This window comes from Bubalus bubalis, chromosome 1 (genome assembly GCF_019923935.1).
Source record: "Bubalus bubalis isolate 160015118507 breed Murrah chromosome 1, NDDB_SH_1, whole genome shotgun sequence".
Classification (NCBI taxonomy): domain Eukaryota; kingdom Metazoa; phylum Chordata; class Mammalia; order Artiodactyla; family Bovidae; genus Bubalus; species Bubalus bubalis.
Window position 1 is genome coordinate 96,451,792 of NC_059157.1, and position 21,670 is coordinate 96,473,461.

Consider the following 21,670-nt stretch of genomic DNA (forward strand, 5'->3'; position numbering starts at 1 on the left):
CTAGAGACCTACCCATGTAGCTGTACAGTCATCTGGTCCAGGACTTAGAGAAACTGAAGGAGAGCAAATGGGAGCTATTGTGGCTGTGAAACCAGGTGCTGCCTCCTGCCAAGTGGGAGAGCCAGTTCATCAGCACAACGTCTGGCAGTTTCACACTGAATGATTCTCACAAACACACAGGATTATGACAGACAGCTCAGGGAGAGCTCTTGGAGAAGCAACAACCCGAGAAAACAATAAGCGCATATTTATTGATAAGTTATCTTGTAATTTTTAACTAAGAGCAGTAAAGCAAGACAGAGACCTGAACTCAGGGATTAAAGAGGCTTCCTCCTGGAAATCCAGAGATAATTACACACAAGAGTTGTAAACAAAGGTCTTTGAAGATAAGGGGGCTTGTTCTGCATGCAGAACAGCATTTAACTAATGCTGACAGGTCAGCCAGATGTCTAATTTATGAGTAGGGGAGAGAAATCAAGGAAGAGGGAATGAGTAAGATTAAATGCTAGGAGACATTTCTGAGAAAACAGTAAAACATGGTTCCCACAACAAGGGAGCGATTGGGACCAGTACCTGGTGCTCTTTCTTCACTGACCTTCAGAGCAGAATGGCTGTTGCTTCAATTCTGCCTTACAAATTTCATGCATATTTCTTTTATGGGCAACCATAAACCCAAGACCATAGAGAGAAAGGGATTCTAAGAATGTAGTTTCATCTTAACTATCAATATGTTGATATAGCACAGAGCCACCACAAGCTCTCCATGGGGTCATGCTGTGCTAAGTCGGTTCAATCATGTCTGACTCTGCAACTCTATGGACCATATCCTACTGGGCTCCTTTGTCCATGGAGTCTCCAGGTAAGAAAACTGGAGTGGATTGCCTTTCCCTCCTCCAGGGGATCTTCGGGAATTATTGCTTCAGCAAAGCAACTGTGCAAGAACTCTGTTTTGGTCTTTACTTCTAGATAACCCAATCTAAAGTAGGGCCCAGAATGCTAATGAGTAGTGATTGTATTTCATACCCAACAAGATGTTGATGGTTATTTTTTTTTTAATTGAAGGTAAACCAATTAGAAAGGTGACACAAGGTAATTACTGAATTATTGAAACAAGATGCCAAAACTTTTAAGGTACACTTCAAAAAACACTGCTAATTAAACTGTAAAGCAATGCTTCCTGATCACTTTTTAAAGTGTTATAGCTGTTTAAAGAGCTATTTTTAGAATCAAACATTGATTTTTGTCAGTTATAATTTTTGTGCATACATTTCAAAATGATATTACAATGGAAATAAAATGGTTGAGATATTTTCCAAACTCTTTCCTATGAAGAATACATTTTCAACTCAAAGTGGTTTAGTGTGATTTTACACACTAAACCTTCCTCTGTTCCATCAAGAATAATGCTAATATAACATTTCTTAAAGAACCAATAGAGCTAAAAGACATTAGTGCTTGAAAGCTAGGTGAGTAGTCATACAAAACCAGGCTACATGTGACTTTCCCTTTAGGAATGTTATTCTACTATTCTGTTTTTTGTCTGTTTTTTTTTTTTTTTTTAAGTCACTGACATTGATGTAGTTTATGACACTGGGACAATTGATGTTTGGGTGAAGATATTAACAACCTCATCATGACTACCATCTGGCTGAAAGTGATTGTAAGCAGCATTCTAATTTCAAAGAAATTTACATATGAAAAATTGTGTACTTAGAATCAATATACTATGGTACATGAAGAGGAACTGAATGTGGATAGATAGTAACTGGGAAAATTAGCTACATGGCATCTGAGTTGGTCAAGGAAAAAGAAGCCAAGAACCTATACTAAAACATTAACAGTAGATACATGAGAAGGAATTTGAATTACATTTAGGAAGCAAAACTACTGTGGATAGTTAAAGTAAGAAGCCCTAAACAAATATACTGTCTTGATACATTTTATATTAAAGGCTTTAGAGGCTATTAAATGTTCAGTTCAGTTCAGTGCAGTCCCTCAGTCGTGTCCGACTCTTTGCGACCCCATGAATCGCAGCACACCAGGCCTCCCTGTCCATTACCAACTTCCGGAGTTCACTCAGACTCATGTCCATGGAGTCAGTGATGCCATCCAGCCATCTCATCCTCTGTCATCCCCTTCTCCTCCTGCCCCCAATCCCTCCCAGCATCAGAGTCTTTTCCAATGAGTCAATTCTTCGCATGAGGTGGCCAAAGTACCAGAGTTTCAGCTTTAGCATCATTCCTTCCAAAGAAATCCCAGGGCTGATCTCCTTCAGAATGGACTGGTTGGATCTCCTTGCAGTCCAAGGGACTCTCAAGAGTCTTCTCCAACACCACAGTTCAAAAGCATCAATTCTTTGGCACTCAGCTTTCTTCAGAGGAGCCTGGAAGGCTGCAGTCCATGAGGTCGCTGAGGGTCGGACACAACTGAGTGACTTCACTTTCACTTTTCACTTTCATGCATTGGAGAAGGAAATGGCAACCCAGTCCAGTGTTCTTGCCTGGAGAATCCCAGGGAGAGGGGAGCCTGGTGGGCTGCTGTCTATGGGATCACACAGAGTCGGACAGGACTGAAGTGACTTAGCAGCAGCAGCAGCAGCTTTCTTCACAGTCCAACTCTCACATCCATACATGACCACTGGAAAAACCATAGCCTTGACTAGATGAAAGTGAAAGTGGAGAGTGAAAAAGTTGGCTTAAAGCTCAACATTCAGAAAACGAAGATCATGGTATCCGGTCCCATCATTTCATGGGAAATAGATGGGGAAACAGTGGAAACAGTGTCAGACTTTATTTTTGGGGGCTCCAAAATCACTGCAGATGGTGATTGCAGCCATGAAATTAAAAGACACTTACTCCTTGGAAGGAAAGTCATGACCAACCTAGATAGCATATTCAAAAGCAGAGACATTACTTTGCCAACAAAGGTCCGTCTAGTCAAGGCTATGGTTTTTCCAGTGGTCATGTATGGATGTGAGAGTTGGACTGTGAAGAAGGCTGAGCACTGAAGAATTGATGCTTTTGAACTGTGGTATTGGAGAAGACTCTTGAGAGTCCCTTGGACTGCAAGGAGATCCAACCAGTCCATTCTGAATGAGATCAGCCCTGGGATTTCTTTGGAAGGACTGATGCTAAAGCTGAAACTCCGGTACTTTGGCCACCTCATGCGAAGAGTTGACTCATTGGAAAAGAGTCTGATGCTGGGAGGGATTGGGGGCAGGAGGAGAAGGGGTCGACAGAGGATGAGATGGCTGAATGGCATTACTGACTCAATGGACGTGAGTCTGAGTGAACTCCGGGAATGGACAGGGAGGCCTGGTGTGCTGAGATTCATGGGGTCGCAAAGAGTTGGACATGACTGAGCGACTGAACTGAACTGAACTGACTAGATGGAACTTTGTGGCAAAGTAATGTCTCTGCTTTTCAATATGCTATCTAGGTTGGTCATAACTTTTCTTCCAAGGAGTAAGCATCTTTTAATTTCATGGCTGCAGTCACCATCTGCAGTGATTTGGGAGCCCAAAAAAATAAAGTCTGACATTGTTTCCACTGTTTCCCCCTCTGTTTCCCATGAAGTGATGGGACCAGATGCCATGATCTTTGTTTTCTGAATGTTGAATTTTAAGCCACATTTTCACTCTCCTCTTTCACTTTCGTCAAGAGGCTCTTTAGTTCTTATTTACTTTCTGCCATAAGGGTGGTGCCATCTGTATATCTGAGGTTAATGATATTTCTCCTTGCAATCTGGATTGCAGCTTGTGCTTCATCCAGTCCAGCGTTTCTCATGATCTACTCTGCATATAAGTTAAATAAGCAGGGTGACAATATACAGCCTTGACATACTCCTTTCCTGATTTGGAACCAGTCTATTGTTCCATGTCCAGTTCTAACTGTTGCTTCCTGACCTGCATATAGGTTTCTCAAGAGGCAGGTCAGGTGGTCTTGTGTTCCCATCTCTTTCAGAATTTTCCGCAGTTTATTGTGATCTACACAGTCAAAGGCTTTGGCATAGTCAATAAAGCAGAAATAGATGTTTTTATGGAACTCTCTTGCTTTTTCAATGACCCAGCAGATGTTGGCAATTTGATCTCTGGTTCCTCTGCCTTTTCTAAATCCAGCTTGAACATCTGGAAGTTCATGTTTCATGTATTGCTGAAGCCTGGCTTGGAGAATTTTGAGCATTACTTTACTAGCGTGTGAGAAGAGTGCAATTGTGCGGTAGTTTGAGCATTTTTTGGCATTTCCTTTCTTTGGGATTAGAATGAAAACGGACCTTTTCCAGTCCTGTGGACACTGCTGAGTTTTCCAAATTTGCTGGCATATTGAATGCAGCACTTTCACAGCATCATCTTTCAGGATTTGAAATAGCTCAACTGGAATTCCATCACCTCCATTAGCTTTGTTTATAGTGATGCTTTCTAAGTCCCACTTGACTTCACATTCCAGGATGTCTGGCTCTAGGTGAGTGATCACACAATCATGATTATCTGGGTTATGAAAATCTTTTTTGTACAGTTCTTCTGTGTATTCCTGCCCCCTCTTCTTAATATCTTCTGCTTCTGTTAGGTCCATATCATTTCTGTCCTTTATCGAGCCCATCTTTGCATGAAATGTTCCCTTGGTATCTCTCATTTTCTTGAAGAGATCTCTAGTCTTTCCCATTCTATTGTTTTCCTCTATTTGTTTGCATTGATCGCTGAGGAAGGCTTTCTTATCTCTTCGTGCTATTCTTTGGAACTCTGCATTCAGAGGCTTATATATTTCCTTTTCTCCTTTGCTTTTGCTTCTCTTCTTTTCACCGCTATTTGTAACACCTCCCCATACCAAATAACACAAATTTATAAATAACTATATATATAAAGACTGAAGTTCATAATTGCAAATCTGAAGAGCTTTTTATGATTTCACAGTTCTCAATGAATTGTAGGTTTATAGATTTTGTGGAATCTATTGCCAATACTAGGATATTATTGTATGCATGCTAAGTTGCTTCAAGTCATGTTTGACACTTTGCAACCTCTTGGACTGCAGCCTGCCAGGCTCCTCTGTCCATAGGAATTCTCCAGGAAAGAATACTGGAGTGGGTTGCCTAGCCTTCCTCCAGGGGATCCTCCCTATCTAGGGATGGAACCCACTTCTCTTAACATCTCCTGCATTGGCAGATAGGTTCTTTACCACTAGGAACACCAGGTGAACAAAAAGAATAACTCCCCACTAACTGATTTCCACTTGTTTAGATGATTGGCCTCAGCTACTAGCTAAACTACTATCTACACATAGCTTAGGGAATGTTGTGTTAAAACAATACAATCATAAAATATGATAATAATACTTTACAGTACAATACAAAATTATTTTTCCAATCAGTTACTGATTTAGATTTATTCTCTTCCACTGTATGATTATACAGACAAATTGTACTTTGAAGTATTAAAAGTATTGTTTTTTCTTGCTGAAAATCTTAGCTTAAAGGAAACATCTTATTTGCTTTAGTAATATCTTGAGATATGCATTTATGTCTAACATCAATTGCCAAGCATATCCTTGCATTGGGTATTTTAATATTTTATAATAATTAAATTCAACCTTTAAAACTTCAAAGACATTGATTGCCATGGTATTATACTTCAAAGCAGATCATTGACATAAACTTAATTTTACTAGCAATATTTATTCCTAACACAAATTAAAAGTTACCTGTAATTTGTTTGTTGTGCACTGTACTTCACCAAACATTTTAATATAACATATGGTGCTTCAGAAAAATTGCATGATCAAAGTTTGAAACAAAAAACTTATTTCCAGTTAATGTATTAAGATGGCAGATGGCATGATACTATACATAGAGAATCCTAAAGATTCCACAAGAAAACTACTAGAGGTCATCAATGAATTTGGAAAAGTTGCAGGATACAAAATTAATACACAAAAATCTCTTGTATTTCTATACATCAAAAGCAAAAAATTGAAAAGAGAAATTAAGGAAACAATTCCATTTACCACTGCCACAAAAAGAATAAAATACTTAGGAATAAACCTACCTAAGAAGGCAAAAGACTGCGCTTAGAAGACTATAAGACATTGATGAAACAAATCAAAGATGACACAGATGGAGAAATATATCATGATCTTTGATTAGAAAAAACAACATTGTGAAAATGACTTTATTACCCAAAGCAATCTATAGATTCATTGCAATTCCTATCAAATTACTAATGGCATTTTTCACAGAATTAGAATAAAAATGTTTACAATTTGTATGTAAACACAAAAGACCTCAAATAGCCAAAGCAATCTTGAGAAAGATATATGGAACCTGAGAAATCAGGCTCCCTGACTTCAGACTCTATTACAAAACTAGGGTTATCAAGATAGTATGTTACCATCACAAAAAACAAAAATATAGATCAATGGAACAGGATAGAAATCCCAGGGATAAGCCCACACACCTATGGGTACCTATTCCATGACAAATGGAGAAAAGATCATGTCTTCAATAAATGGTACTGGGAAAACTGAAAATCAATATGTAAAAGAATGAAATTAGAACACTTCCTAACACCATACACAAAAAGGAACTTAAAATGTATTAAAGGCCTAAATGAATGTAAGGCCAGACACTATAAAACTCTTAGAGGAAAACATAGGGAGAACATATTTTGACATAAATCACAGCAAGATCTTTTTTGACCCATCTCTTAGAGCAATGAAAGTAAAAACAAAAATAAACAAATGAGACCTAATTAAACTTAAAAGCTTTTGCACAGCAGAGGAAACCATAAACTAGGCAAAAAAGACAAAACCTCAGAAAAGACAAACCTCAGAATGGGAGAAAGTATTTGTAATTGAAATAATTGAAAGGGATTAATCTCCAAAATATCAAACAGCTCATGCAACTCAATATCAAAAAAACAAACAACTCAATCAAAAAATGGGCAGAAGACCTAAATAGACATTTCTCCAGAGAAGACATGCAGATGGCCAAGAGGCACATGAAAAGATGCTCACCACTGCTAATTATTAGAGAAATGCAAATCAAACTACAGTGAGATACCACCTCACATCAGTTTGATCATGGCCATTGTTGAAATGTCTACAAACAATAAATTCTGGAGTGTGGATCGCATCCTCTGTGTGTGGCAAGTAGACAGTCATAGTATTAAACAAATATAAAGCTGAATAAAAGCTCATGTTTAGAATTGCCAGTTCTGGCAGATACCTTTCACATAGATTTTAAAATAAACCGTAAAGCATCTGTTAAGAATCAATTCCCATCTGTCATCACATGTGTCTGTCATGCATATATTTATGTAAATGTTTTTTAATTATCACGGAAAATTTCAACATACATAAGAGAGAATAGTGTAATAAACTTCTGTATATTCATCTTCCAGCTCCAGCATTTCTCAACATTTAGTCATTCATATTTTAATTTAATATGACAGTTTTTACTAAAACTATATTAACTACCACCACAACTATTTAAAGACTAGTACCATGAGCTAATGTTTCAGTGAAATTTCTTAGTTGTAAGCACTAGAAAAAAGTTGGCTAATGTTAGTGGAAAAGAGGCTTATTTAACTGAAATAAAATAATCTATGTAGGATTAAAATATTCTTTAAGATAAAATATTCAGGAACACTGCTGAAAATCAGAGAGAAACTTGCCACTGGAAATTAAATGTTGCTTCTACCTTTACTGTGTGTGTGTGTGTGTGTGTGTGTGTGTCTGTGTGTCTGTGTGTTTGTGTGTTTGAATGCACATGCACTCAGTCACCTCCAACTCTTTGCAACTCCATGGACTGTAGCCCTCCAGGCTACTCTGTGCATGGAATTTTCCAGGCAAGAATACTGGAGCATGTTTCCATTTCCTATTCCAGGGGATGTTCCCAACCCAAGGATTGAACCCATGTCTCTTGCATCTCTTGCACTGACAGGCACATTCCTTACCACTGTGCCACCTGGGAAGCACATTTACCATAACCCTTGCCTAATAAATTCAACATAGACTTTTATTTTATAAGCCTCTAGCTTCAGTGATGGCTTCGCTGGTGGCTCAGTGGTGAAGACTCTGCCTGCCAATGCAGGAGATGTGGGTTCCATCCCTGGGTAAGGAAGATACCCTGGGTAAGGAAATGGTAACCCACTCTAATATTCTTGCCTGGGAAATCTCATGAACAGAGGAGTTTGGCAGGCTACAGCCCATGGGGTCGCAAAAGAGTCAGACACAGCTACTAAACAACAAAGCAGCAATATTCAGTGATGTGATTAGCTATTAATATCCAGTCACATGCCTGGAGATAAGGAAAACTAGTAGCTGACTTCTGTGGTGGAAAGTATTGCAAGAATAACAAAACAGGATATTTCTCCAATATAGAAAAACAAAATATTGTAGGATATCACTTATATATGGAGTTTAAAAAATAAAGAAAGCGTATATAGCAAAACAGAAACATACTCTCAGATATAGACAACTAACTAGTCATTTACCAGTGGGGAGAGTGGATGGGGCTGGGGTCATGATAGGTGTATGGGATTCAGAGGTACAAATGACTATGTACAAAACAGACAAGCAATAAAGTTATATTGAATAGCATGGTAATAACTTTTAATGGAGGATAATCTGCAAAATCTGACTCACTACATTGTACATCTGAACTAATAAAATAATGTAAAGCAAGTATTATTGTTGTTCAGTCGCTAAGTTGTGTTTTATTCTTTGCGACCTCATGAACAAAGAAAAGAATTGACATATAGATGTTTTAGAAAGGGTACAGGTATTAGAAAAGCAAATATGAGCACTAATCACTTCATTCTGACAATCAGGTACTAGGCTATGTATTTTACTTGCATTTTTAGTCAAATTTGCCTGTAAGTTAGTATCTTGTTATCCCCACTTTAGAGATGAAGTGATTGAAGTTAACTAAATTTCCCAAGGTTATACAACCATTAATGGAACTTGCATGACAATAAAGTCTATCTGATCCAAAGTTTTCATGTTAACCACTGCACTAATATTTAATTGAAAAAGATTATTTACAAAAGTCACTTACTGCAGTCAAATTCATCATCTTACAATAAGACAGTGAAGACCAGGGGGAACCGTCAAGTGACTTCTCCAAAGTTCTATCACCAGCAGCCTCAGACAATCTGTAAGCAGATCAGACTATCTGGTAGGGTTTTGATATATGATGGTGCTTATAATCAGGGATGCTGCCCCATTAGTTGTGGAGGACCTGTCATCCTCAAATTCAGAGTCCATCTTCAGTATTAAATTATTTTAGAATACTCAGGTACCAGAACTGTAAAAGATAGACATAAAATGTCTGAAACAAAGAAACAAACAGACAATCAAAACTCCGTACAAAGGGAAATAAATGGTAATGGAACTCAGATATTGACAAGCAACAAAACATTCATCTCTTCCCAAGCAAGAACACTTGATTTGTTGCTGCATTTGCTTGAAATCAATCTCAGATACTCAGGCTGAAAGGAACAAAATTCAAAAGAGAATGAGAACAACTTAATGAACTTCATATATTTGAAATTATGTCAAGGGTTTTTCACATTGTAGTGCTCATACCTTTGAGTCTATATTGACAAGTACATATAGGAATGTTGGCACCTAGAAGAGTACATCAGTTCAGTTCAGTTCAGTTCAGTAGCTCAGTGGTGCCCGACTTTTTGCGATCCTATGAACTGCAGCGCGCTAGGCCTCACTGTCCATCACCAACTCCTGGAGTCCACCCAAACCCATGCCCATTGCATCGGAGTACATAAAAATTCAGACAAAAAATTATCGGAAGAGATTGTTTTGTCCCTAAGAAATTTCTGTTATCGAAAGTACATGTACAAAGACTTTCTTCTCACATGTTCTTGAAGGACCTATGATTGAAAGAGGTGAAATAAAGCTAAGATGAATTTTTTTCTTACAAGTATAATTTTTCTATAGTACAGATTATTTACAAAATAGAGTCACAGGTGTACAAAACAATCTAAGGGTTATCAGTGGGGAATTGGGGAGGAAAAAACAGAGATTGGGATTGACAAATATATACTATTATATATAAAGTGGTGGTGGTGGTTTAGTCGCTAAGTCATGTCCGACTCGTGCAACCCCATGGACTGTAGCCCGCCAGGCTCCTCTATTCATGGGATTCTCCACGCAAGAATACTGGAGTGGGTTACCATTTCCTTCTCCCAGGGATCTTCCTGACCCAGGAATTGAACTCGGGTCTCCTGCATCTCAGGCGGATTCTTTATAGACTGAACAGGAGGGAATAAAGTAGATAACTAATAAGGACCTATTGAATAGTACAGGGAACTCTATTCAGTATTCTGTAATTGCCTACATTGGAAAATAAATCTAAAAAGAGTCAATATATGTTATAACTGATTTATTTGCAGTACAGTAGTTCAGATGGTAAAGAATCTGTCTGCAATGCAGGAGACCCAGGTTTGATCCCTGAGTGGGGAAGATTGCCTGAAGAAGGGAATGGCTACCACTCCAGTATCTTGCTTGGAGAATTCCATGGACAGAGGAGTCTGGCGGGCTACACAGTCCATGGGGTCACAAAGACTGGGACACAGCTGAAAGACTAACACTTCTCACTTCAGAAAATAACACATTGTAAATCAACTATACCACGATAAAATTTTTAAAGTATCCTTCTTCTTATTATTTACAGAATTGCTAAAGTAATATTATTATATACTCACAGTTTTTACACTTATTGAGTTACTCATCTAGGGGGGAATATTCCTAAAATTGAAATTCTGAAGTATTATTAAACACATCAAACTTTTGGTCCCATCATGCCCTCTAAAGTTACACAAAATTTCAATGTGACAGTTGGATATGAAAATATCCACATATTATTTCACATATTATTTGATATTCCACATATGTTCTTCCACATATTATTTCATTAACATTATCCAATATAATAAATTAAAAATATATTTAAATAAATATTTCTTTGATTTAGATTGAGGTGACATATTTTATAATATGTCTGAATTACTCATTTGAACTGCCAGCTCATCATCTTTACCATTTTAACATTGGAGTGCTCACGTGTTTCTTGTTGTTGTGTAAGAACATTCTGTGTATCAAGAAATATAATCTTTTAGTATGGACTCCATCATTTTGCATTTGCTTATTTTTTATATACTTTAATTTGGTATAAAGATGTTTTAAACACATGACAAATTCTAATATTTTCTCAGAGATTCTGTCATTAATCTTAAAACTGAGAAAAGTTTTCCCTACCTCTTAGGTTATATAAATATCCACTCATAAATTCTTCATATTTCATGAGTGGATTTCTACAATGAAAATTATAATTTTTATATAGTTCACTTTTATTTCAATTACATATTTGTGTATATATACTGTACATATATTTACATTTCCCCAAATAGTTGGCCATTATTTTCTCCATCATATAAATTATATAATATTTATTTTCTATTTAACCTATTATATTTTATGTTCTCTTTTCTCTCTTCTTGCTCATCTTTTAGATTGTTATCCAAAATTTCATTTTTTAAGACTTTCTATTAAGTTGTTAATTATGCAGTCCTTTCTCTCTCACTCTGTTTTATTGGAGGATAATTGCTTTACAATATTGTGTTGGTTTTCTGCCATACATCAACATGAAACAGCCACATGTATACATATGTCCTCTCCTTCCTTATTCTTATCCTGGGTTCCCTAAATATTACAACAAACATCATTGACTTATTACAGTCTAATTACCTCTTATAAATAACTACTTCTTTAATAAGACTAGTATTTGTTTTTCAAGAATTATGCAAGTGGATGCCTTTGAAGAATGTAGATAACTTTTGCACATCCAGCCTGATGACTGTCTTGTTTAATATTTTTTTAAATAGCATATGTTAATAAATTATACAGCAGATTTAAAGACATATTTTTTTCTCCATGAATAAAATATTTACCTATTAAAATATGGAAATGCAGAAAACTATTTTGGCTATGGCTAGTAAGAACAGTTAGTTTTGTAGAAGGTGTGAGTGGGTTATGGTGAGAAGGTCTTACTTTCACTTATAATTCATTGAGAGAGAAAGGAGAAATTGTGGCTCAAAGAGAAAAATTAAGAATGTTGTTCTCATTGTAAATCAATTTCAATTTTTCCAAATCAGGCTTCTTTTTCTACCACTGACTGAGAGAAGAATAAGAATTTACTATGGCATAACCAATCACAGCTACATAATACAGATTTCAGTATGTTTTCACAAGAGAGTACAAAATGTTTACATGCTAAAAAAAAAAATGAGAAATGCTTTGCTTTTATTTACTGGATTAATTTGTGATGTGGCTAATGCTGAATTCATCTTCCTCTGAGCCTATTTTACCATGTAAAACACTAAGCCATTATGTTATATTTAAGACTGAGCATAGTTACTATACCTTAATTTGCAATGTTTTGTTAAATTAGATATCACACCATTGATTTTTCTAGTTGACTATAACCACATGAAAATTTGACTTAATTTTCCATATTTGCATCACAAATCTACAATTGCAAAGTTATGTAGCAATATGTCCAATTCAGCCCCAAGTGCACTCACATAACATATTTTCTTTGCCCTATTCTCAACATCCCAACAAAAGCCTTGAACTCTGAAATCATCTTTTACTTATTTTTCTACACAAATTCCTGTAGCTAATTCAGCTCTTAAGCTCAATCAAATTTCTCTTAAAAATGATTTTTCTCCATTTTCTCATATCATTTCTAACTGATTTTTGCAATATCCTCTTGGCCAATTTTATACTTCTCTCTTCATACTTCAATCTCAATACAAATAAAAAATGTGCCAGATTTTCTCAAGAATCATTATTTTAAAATGTCCTTTTTCATTCCTTTCTTCCTCCCTTCTTTCTTCATTCTGTCCAAAAGTTATTAGATAGGCAATAAAGGTGGGAGCTCATATGGTAGATAGTGGTAGCACAAATATCTTTACTGAGTTTGGAATCAAAACTTGAGTAGGGTAAGTAGGGCATCTTCACTCAGGGAGGAAAGGGCTCCTTCATTATCAACTTAGAATGAAGCCTGAGAGATTGATCAAATAAGTAAACATATTGTGAGTGATAAGAGTTACAGATATGATAAGGAGAATTGTTACAACAATCTGTGTGGTTGCTTTAGAATTGAATGTTTTCATTGTGAACTCATGGTTAGATAATGTTGTTGTTCAGTAGCTAAGTCATATCAGACTCTTTGAGATCCCATGAACTGTAGCATGCCAGGCCTCCCTGTCCTTCACTATCCCCCAGAGTTTACTCATACTCATGTCCATTGAGTTGGTGATGCCATCCAACCATCTCATCTTCTGTCACCCCCCTTCTCCTCTTGCCCTCAATCCTTCCCAGCATTGTGGTCTTTTCCAATAAGTTGGCTCTATGCATCAGGTGACCACAGTGTTGGAGCATCAGTCCTTCCAATGAATATTCAGGATTGATTTCCTTTAGGATTGACTGGTTAGATAATAAATAAATAATTTATATTGCATAATTTAGTACTGGCCCCTGCGTGTGTGTATACGTGCTAAGATGCTTCAGTCATATCTGGCTCTTTGAGACCCTATAGAGTGTAGCCCACCAGGCTCCTCTGTCCATGGAATTCTCCAGGCCAGAATACTGGAGTGGGTTGCCATTTCCTACTCCAATTGGCCCGTGAGTGGATCTCAAAGTAAAGACAAATTAAAATGAGGAAATTAACTGTTATCCATATGTTAGTTTTTAAGTATCATTCTCCAGTAATAGAAATTGTTTTTTGTGGGTTTTTTTGTTTGTTTTTTTGTTTGTTTGTTTGTTGTTGTTGTTTTTGAGAAATGGTTGATAGCAGAGATGTCACAGGAAAGTACAAGACAAGCTTGTAAGGAAGAACCTCCTCAAGGAACATGCTGTTCCATTGTCTATTGCTGCGTGACACATCACTTCAAAACTTAACTGAAATAACTTATTCTTACCCCTCATTATGGCAGAAGCTCAGTTGGATGGTTGTTGCTTGGGATCTCTCAAATGATTGCAAACAAATGGCAGGTGGTATTGGAATTATCTGTTAGACTGAGATTAGATATTCAGCAGAGCTCACACAAATAACTTGTCACTGTTGCTGGCTGTTGTGTAAGAAGCTCAGCTGCGGGTGAATGTCTATATGTATCCTTTTCATGTGGCTTGAGATTCTTGACTAATTTTTTGGGTTTTCAGAGGAAGCGTTCAAAGAGTAAGCATTCTAAGAGAACAAGCCAGAAGCTACATGACTTATGACTTACCAAGGGCAAACTCACACTCAACGTGGAAGGGGTTTGTATAGGTATGTAAATACCAGGAAGCATGATTTGTAGGCAGGCCATCTTTGGATTCTAGATAACACAGTCTGTTCTCTGGCTCCAATGACTTACATCCCCCCAAAAGGCAAAATAAACAATACCCCAATGACCATCCCTGCCACCCTGCCCCAGTATTAGGGTCAGTTTTGATATCCTAGTTTAGATAGGCATCTTTGGAGATGGTTCCAAAAGTGCCACTTTCCAGTATAACAAACACTAGGTTAGGTAAAATATGAGATGACTTTGTATTACAGCACCAGAACCACATATTGCAAACTGAAAGATGACATACTACCAGACCATAATTCGACTAGAGAGACATAACAAAAATGAAGTAATTTCGGAGCAAAATACTAAGTGAAACATGTTATGGATAGAAAAAGATGAGTGGTTGGCAAACTTTTCTGTGAAATGTTATACAGTAAATATTTTAGGCTTTACAGGCTACATATAATCACTGTCATGTATTATTTTTTTTCTTTTTATAACCCTTAAAAATGTGAAAATCACTCTTAGCTTGTGAGCCGCATGAAAAAGAGGCAATATCAAGGTTTGAACTGCAGGTCATAGTTTGTCCAGCTCTGTATTCAGTTCAGTTCAGTTCAGTCACTTAGTCGTGTCCAACTCTTTGCAATTAGGCCAATAATTAAGAGATAATAGAATTAGGAAAGAAATACAGCAACTTTGGTTACATTAAGTGGGTTTAAAAAACAAATATTGAGTATTTATGAGCAAATTTCTATCTTAAATATTTCTTAGTTGTATATGAGGGCTATTTTAAATATACAGATGGTGAAAATTTATCTGGTTATTATAAAATCCTTACAACAAAATATGATTTATAGTTATTATAACAATAGGATTCTGCAGTTCCTCAGAAAAGTGCCCCTTCAGTTTTTGAGAATTGAAAAGGCAAATGTAAGGGTGATACATTCTAATATCAAGCTTAACCATAACATTTTCTGTGATGCATTTCTGCAGCGTATATAATTTGCTTTCATACTACACCCTGCTTAGTTACTAAATATTTCACTTGAACGGCCGAGGGCTGTTCATCTACTGGGCAGTCTGCTGAGGAAGCAGATGCAAATTGCACTTGGTCATCATGCTCCTGGACTTTCTGATGAACAAACTATAAAAGTTATTCATGAAGAGAGACTGGCCTTTTCCTCTTTGTTATTGAACCTGTAGTTAACTGAGTACTCCCTGAGTTTTAAGGACTATACCTTTGAAAGAAAAAGGTTTTCAAGTTGTCTGTAGAGATGGAAATCGATTCTAAATACAATTACTCACAGGAGGTTTCTACAAAGTTTAACTTCATATTTCAATAAAACTTTTCCTTCTGGAGGAAAAAGACAGATGAACGACAGCAAACACAAAAGATCTTACTTGTTATTATCAAACCAAAGACTGATGGGCTTTTCCTGAGTCAGAGTGGCTTTTTAAGAGCACCAGTTCTGAAAGCTAAAGACCTGGATTCAAAGCCTGTCTCTACAGTTTTGCCACTTGATAGAAGCTGGGCAAATTATGTCTTCCATTTCTTTATCTATAAAATAGGAAAAACAGTATCTTACAAAGGATCCTTGAAAGAATTCCATTAGTTAACACAGAGAAAGTTAGGAAAGCGACTGAACTTTCAGTCACTGAAACAAAGAAAAATTGTGGGCTAATATGGTAATTGAGGGTTCTCCAAACTTCAGTTATTCATGTATAGCTTTTATAATTTCTGTGTACCCCTACGTCCCACCTTCTTGAATTACCCTCTTAATAATTGCTACATATATTTTTTACCTGATATTTTTCTGTGTATTCAAGCAAAACCTCACTTAAATATTTAAATTTAAGCATTTAAATATTGAAATTGAGCAGTTATTTAAATGTTAATGTTAAAACTAATTATTATTTAAATTAAATATTAATAGTATCACCCTAAAGAAAAACCTGTATCTTTACCATAAATGAAAGGCAAAAAACATAAATAAAATAATATTATTTATATCTAACTAGATAATGGTGACTGATAAATTCACTGAGGTATCTCCCTGAATTTTCACTGATTAAAAGAAAAATGATTAATGTCAGATTGATGTTAAAAACCAAAATTTGTTTAACCAAGTTAAGGTCTTCTTGATAAAATTATAAGGAGTGAAATCAAATAAAAAAAGAATAACTCTTTACCATATAATTCATTTTCTTTTGATGACTTTCTATTAATGCACTACCTAAAATTATATCCCCCAGACTTTGGAAAATGCTAGGATGCAGGAAGCTTTAGGGAAATCCTTAGATTCTAACTGGACTTCAGTATGAAGCTAGAGTTCAGGTAATTATTGAGCTTCGAATAAATCTAGAAGAGGAAAGATGTTAGCCAGTGCACCAAACTTGGTATGTTGACTAGCGCATTGGACTTAAATCATTGGCTTCATAAAGGGGTAAAATAACAGGAGAATTCTATTCATCATGTGCAGGGCCTCAAACTCTAGGTAAGTGAGGAAGACTGCAAGCAATAACCATCACAGAAGGATTCTGAGGTTGAGGTGATATAGATAGTTTATAAGGCTTAATTCAACATCATGTAGAATATGGACTCAAGAAGGTAAAACCTGGTTGGAGGGAAACCGGTGCCTTGAAGTTACTGTGGCAATGAAAATGAATCCACATGCCTTTGTCATAAAAGACAAAGAAGAATAAGGTCTTAAGGGGAAAGTTAATTTTTAATCTTAAAAACATTTGAGAGGATGGTATAAGTTTACACGTGTATGATACTTAGTGACAGAAGTAGGTTTTACATACACAGTTAAATCATGAACAGAGATATTAGCCTAGGAAACACTCTAAAGGATGCACCATGTAGAAAAAGAGGAGAGGAGGAAGCACATAATGTATCCAGTAGGAACTCTGAACATCAGAATCCAGTTCAGTGTCTTGGTGCCAAAATGGGAAAGAGAAATTCAAAGGAAGATTGGATTCTCTAATGTTCAATGCCAGATGGAGATCAAGCAGATTAAGAAAATTCAAACACTCAATTTGACAAGAAGAGGGTCATTTAGTATCCTCAGAAGACACAGTGATGGAGGCAGATAAAGATTAAAGTTAGGTGATTGATCAATGAAAGAAAAAGAGAAGCAGAGACTATAAACAATTAAAAATGACTAATTACTTTCATATTAGTAATCTAGCTGCTGAACTAAAGTTTAAATTTCTTATAAAGTGACAGTCACTCTGTCGTGGTGTCTGACTCTCTGTGACCCCATGGACTGTAGCCCACCAGCTCCTCTGTCCATGGAACTCTCCAGGCAAGAATACCTGAGTGGGTAGCCATTCCCTTCTCCAGGGGATCCTGGATCCACAGATCAAACCCAGGTACGCTGCATTCCAGGCAGATTCTTTACCATCTGAGCCAACAGGGAAACCTCTTATAGGCAGATATCAAAAATAGCAATTATATATTTCTCCACAAATATGACACAATGCCTTACAGGTGAGAAGCACTCAACATCTCAGCATTGGATTTACTGATTGATTTATCCATTCATTTAACCACTAGTCAGTAAATGTTTACTGCTTTCTTCTTACTCTGTTAGGAGCTGGAGCTATAAAAATTTGGTAGGACACAGGTCTGCCCCCTTCCCAGAGTCTCCCAGACAGTAGTGACTGAGCATATAGCCAATTAATTACAAATTGTGAGAGCCCCCAACACAGTTATAAAATCTTAAAGGAAAATGAACTCAACTCTGTATCTGGAAAGGTAAGTAAAGACTTCCTAGTTAAGATGCTATAAACATTTCTTACTAAAGTGATCAGGAGAGCCACTTCTGTGGCTTCAATAGTAGTTGAAGAATCATCAAGAAAAAAAAAATTTTTTGAAAGTCAAATCTTCTGCAGTGAAATACTCTTTTCTAATCCCCAAATTGCCTTTGTCTCCCACTTCCTTCCTTGACTGTCCTTCCCAAAGGCAAGTTTTCCAACATCATCAAAGTTTCAATACTTAAATAGTGTTCCTTAACCACATCATTACTTACAATCTCACATAGGCTGTGCTCTTTCTCTTAAAAAGTAACATGCATATCTGCTGAATAGCAAAGCTAAATCTTAGTGAGTTCATGTGTCTGATATAGTTAATTTCTAAAAGTAAGACTACATGTAGAAATAATGCCATTTGCAGCATCATGTATGGACCTAGAGATTGTCATACTGAGTGAATAAGTCAATCACAGACAAATATCATATGATATTGCTTATATGTCGAATCTAGTAAAAAGGGTGAAAGTCACTCAGTCATGTCAGACTCTTTGCAAACCCTTGGACTATACAGTCCATGGAGTTCTCCAGGCCAGAATACTGGAGTGGATCTTCCCAACCCAGGGATCAAACCCAGGTCTCCCACATTGTAGGCAGATTCTTTACCAGCTGAGCCACAAGGGAATGTGAAGTCCTAGAATGCGAATTCAAGTGGGTCTTAGGAAGCATCACTATGAACAAAGCTAGTGGAGGTGATGGAATTCCAGTGGAGCTATTTCAAATCCTAAAAGATGATGCTGTGAAAGTGCTGCACTCAATATGCCAGCAAATTTGGAAAACTCAGCAATGGCCACAGGACTGGAAAATGTCAGTTTTCATTACAATCCAAAAGAAAGGCAATGTCAAAGAATGAACAAACTACCACACAATTGCACTCATCTCACACACTAGTTAAGTGATGCTCAACATTCTCCAAGCCAGGCCTCAACAGTACGTGAACCATGAACTTCCAGATGGTCAAGCTAGATTTAGGAAAGGCAGAGGAACAGAGATCAAACTGCCAACATCTATTGGATCTTTGAAAAAGCAAGAGAGTTCCAGAAAAATATCTACTTCTGCTTTATTGACTATGCTAAAGCTTTTGATTGTGTGGACCACAACAAACTTAGGAAAATTATGAAAGAGATCAGAATACCAGACCACCTGACCTGCCTCTTGAGAAATCTGTATGCAGGGCAGGAATGAACAGTTAGAACTGGACATGGAACAACAGACTGGTTCCAAATCGGGAAAGGAGTATGTCAAGACTGTATATTGTCACCGTGCTTATTTAACTTATATGCAGAGTACAGCATGAGAAACACTGGGCTGGGTGAAGCACAAGCTGGAATCAAGATTTCCAGGAGAAATATTAATATCCTCAGATATGCAGATGACACCACCCTTATGGCAGAAAGTGAAGAAGAACTAAAGAGCCTCTTGATGAACTTGAAAGTGGAGAGTGAAAAAGTTGGGTTAAAGCTCAACATTCAGAAAACTAAGATCATGGCATCCAGTCCCATCACTTCATGGGAAATAGATGGGGAAACAGGGGAAACAGTGTCAGACTTTATTTTTCTGGGATCCAAAATCACTGCAGATGGTGACTGCAGCCATGAAATTAAAAGACACTTGATCCTGGGAAGAAAAGTTATGACCAACCTAGATAGCATATTAAAAGCAAAGACATTACTTTGCCAACAAAGTTCATATGGTCAAAGCTATGGATATTCCAGTAGCCATGCTCACATCTCACATGGATGTGAGAGTTGGACTATAAAAAAGCTGAGCACTGAATAATTGATGCTTTTGAACTGTGGTGTTGGAGAAGACTCTTGAGAGTCCCTTGGACTGCAAGGAGATCCAACCAGTCTATCCTAAAGGAAATCAGTCCTGAATATTCATTGGCAGGACTGATGCTGAAGCTGAAACTCCAATACTGTGGCCATCTGATGGGAAGAACTGACTCATTTGAAAAGACCCTGATGCTGGAAAGATTGAAGGCGAGAGGAGAAGGGGACGACAGAGGACAAGATGGTTGGATGGCATCACCAACTCAATGGACATGAGTTTGAGTAAACTTTGGGAGTTGGTGATGGACAGGGAGGCCTGGCGTGCTTCAGTCCATGGGGTCACAAAGAGTCAAATACAACTGAGTGACTGAACTGAACTGAATAAAAAGGGTAGAAATAAACTTATTTGCAAAACAGAAGTAAAGTCACAGATGTAGAAAACAAATTTATCATTACCAGGGGATAAGAGTGGGGGGATAGATTGGGAGATTGGGACTGACACATACACACTACTATATATAAAATAGATAACTAATAAGGACCTAGTATATAACACAGGGAAATCTACTAAATACTCTGAAATGGCGTATATTGGAAAATAATCTAAAAATGAGTGAATATATGTCTATATATAACTGATTCTCTTTTCTGTACACCTGAAATTGACACAGAATTATAAATCAATTATACTCCAATAAAGCTTTGTTTTTAAGAAATGACCACATGTAAATAATGATGGATTGCTAAAAAGACTATATAGTCCATGATTCATTCATACATGGGCTAATTTAAAACCAAGGGAAATGGGGTTGAATTGGAAATTGAAAACACTGTATTTGGAGATGAGCATCAGATACTTTGCTCTTGATGATAGTTTCTAATGAAGTTGCAAAGACACATAAATTTGCAATGGTACTGAAGAGTCATATGCAGAGATATTTTTCTCCCTAACCCCTTAAGTTCTGAAATGTGGATAAAATGATTAAGAAATCCCTCATCTTCCCTATAATTTCTTTTAGCAACAAAATACTCAGGCCTTGCCTTATTAGCCTAGCACAATTAAGAAGGTTGCAAGAGACAGAATTGACCTCTCATTTACAATACTGAGCTGGAATATTATTGTAATAATACACTACTATTTTTTTTTAATTTTGCTGTAGAGCAATGTGATTCAGTTATACATGTACACACACACACACACACATTCACTCTTTAGAAGGTAAAAGAGTCAGAATTTTTGAAGAAACTATGAACAACTTCTGTCTATTCCATAAAATACTACTACATGAATGACTATCAAATATGCCTTCGAACATTTCAGACCCCTGCTAAAATGTCTTGGAAGACTCATGCAGTTGGTAGGATCAAGCCCAAACTACTGTGGCCTGGAAGCCGGGCCCTCACAGTCAAACTGTAACATATCCTTAGGATTTCCCATCCCAGTGCACCTCTCCTTCAGTCTCTTAACCTAACTTTGTTGCTTCTTGATTCCATGATTAATTTAATTCACGCTTCTACCTAGTCACATCCCACCTAATTTCCCCATACACCCAGTTCAGATTTCTCCACAACATTTTTTAGGTCTATTCCAATTCTAAATGACCTTTCTCCTCCAAACTCATAGCAATGAGCTACACCATTTGGTGATGAGAATAACAAGATCATGAAGTTCTTTGTAGTCACAAAAGAGTGGCTAAGTTTTAATGAGAGAAAATTTCTTAATACCTACCTTCTTTTC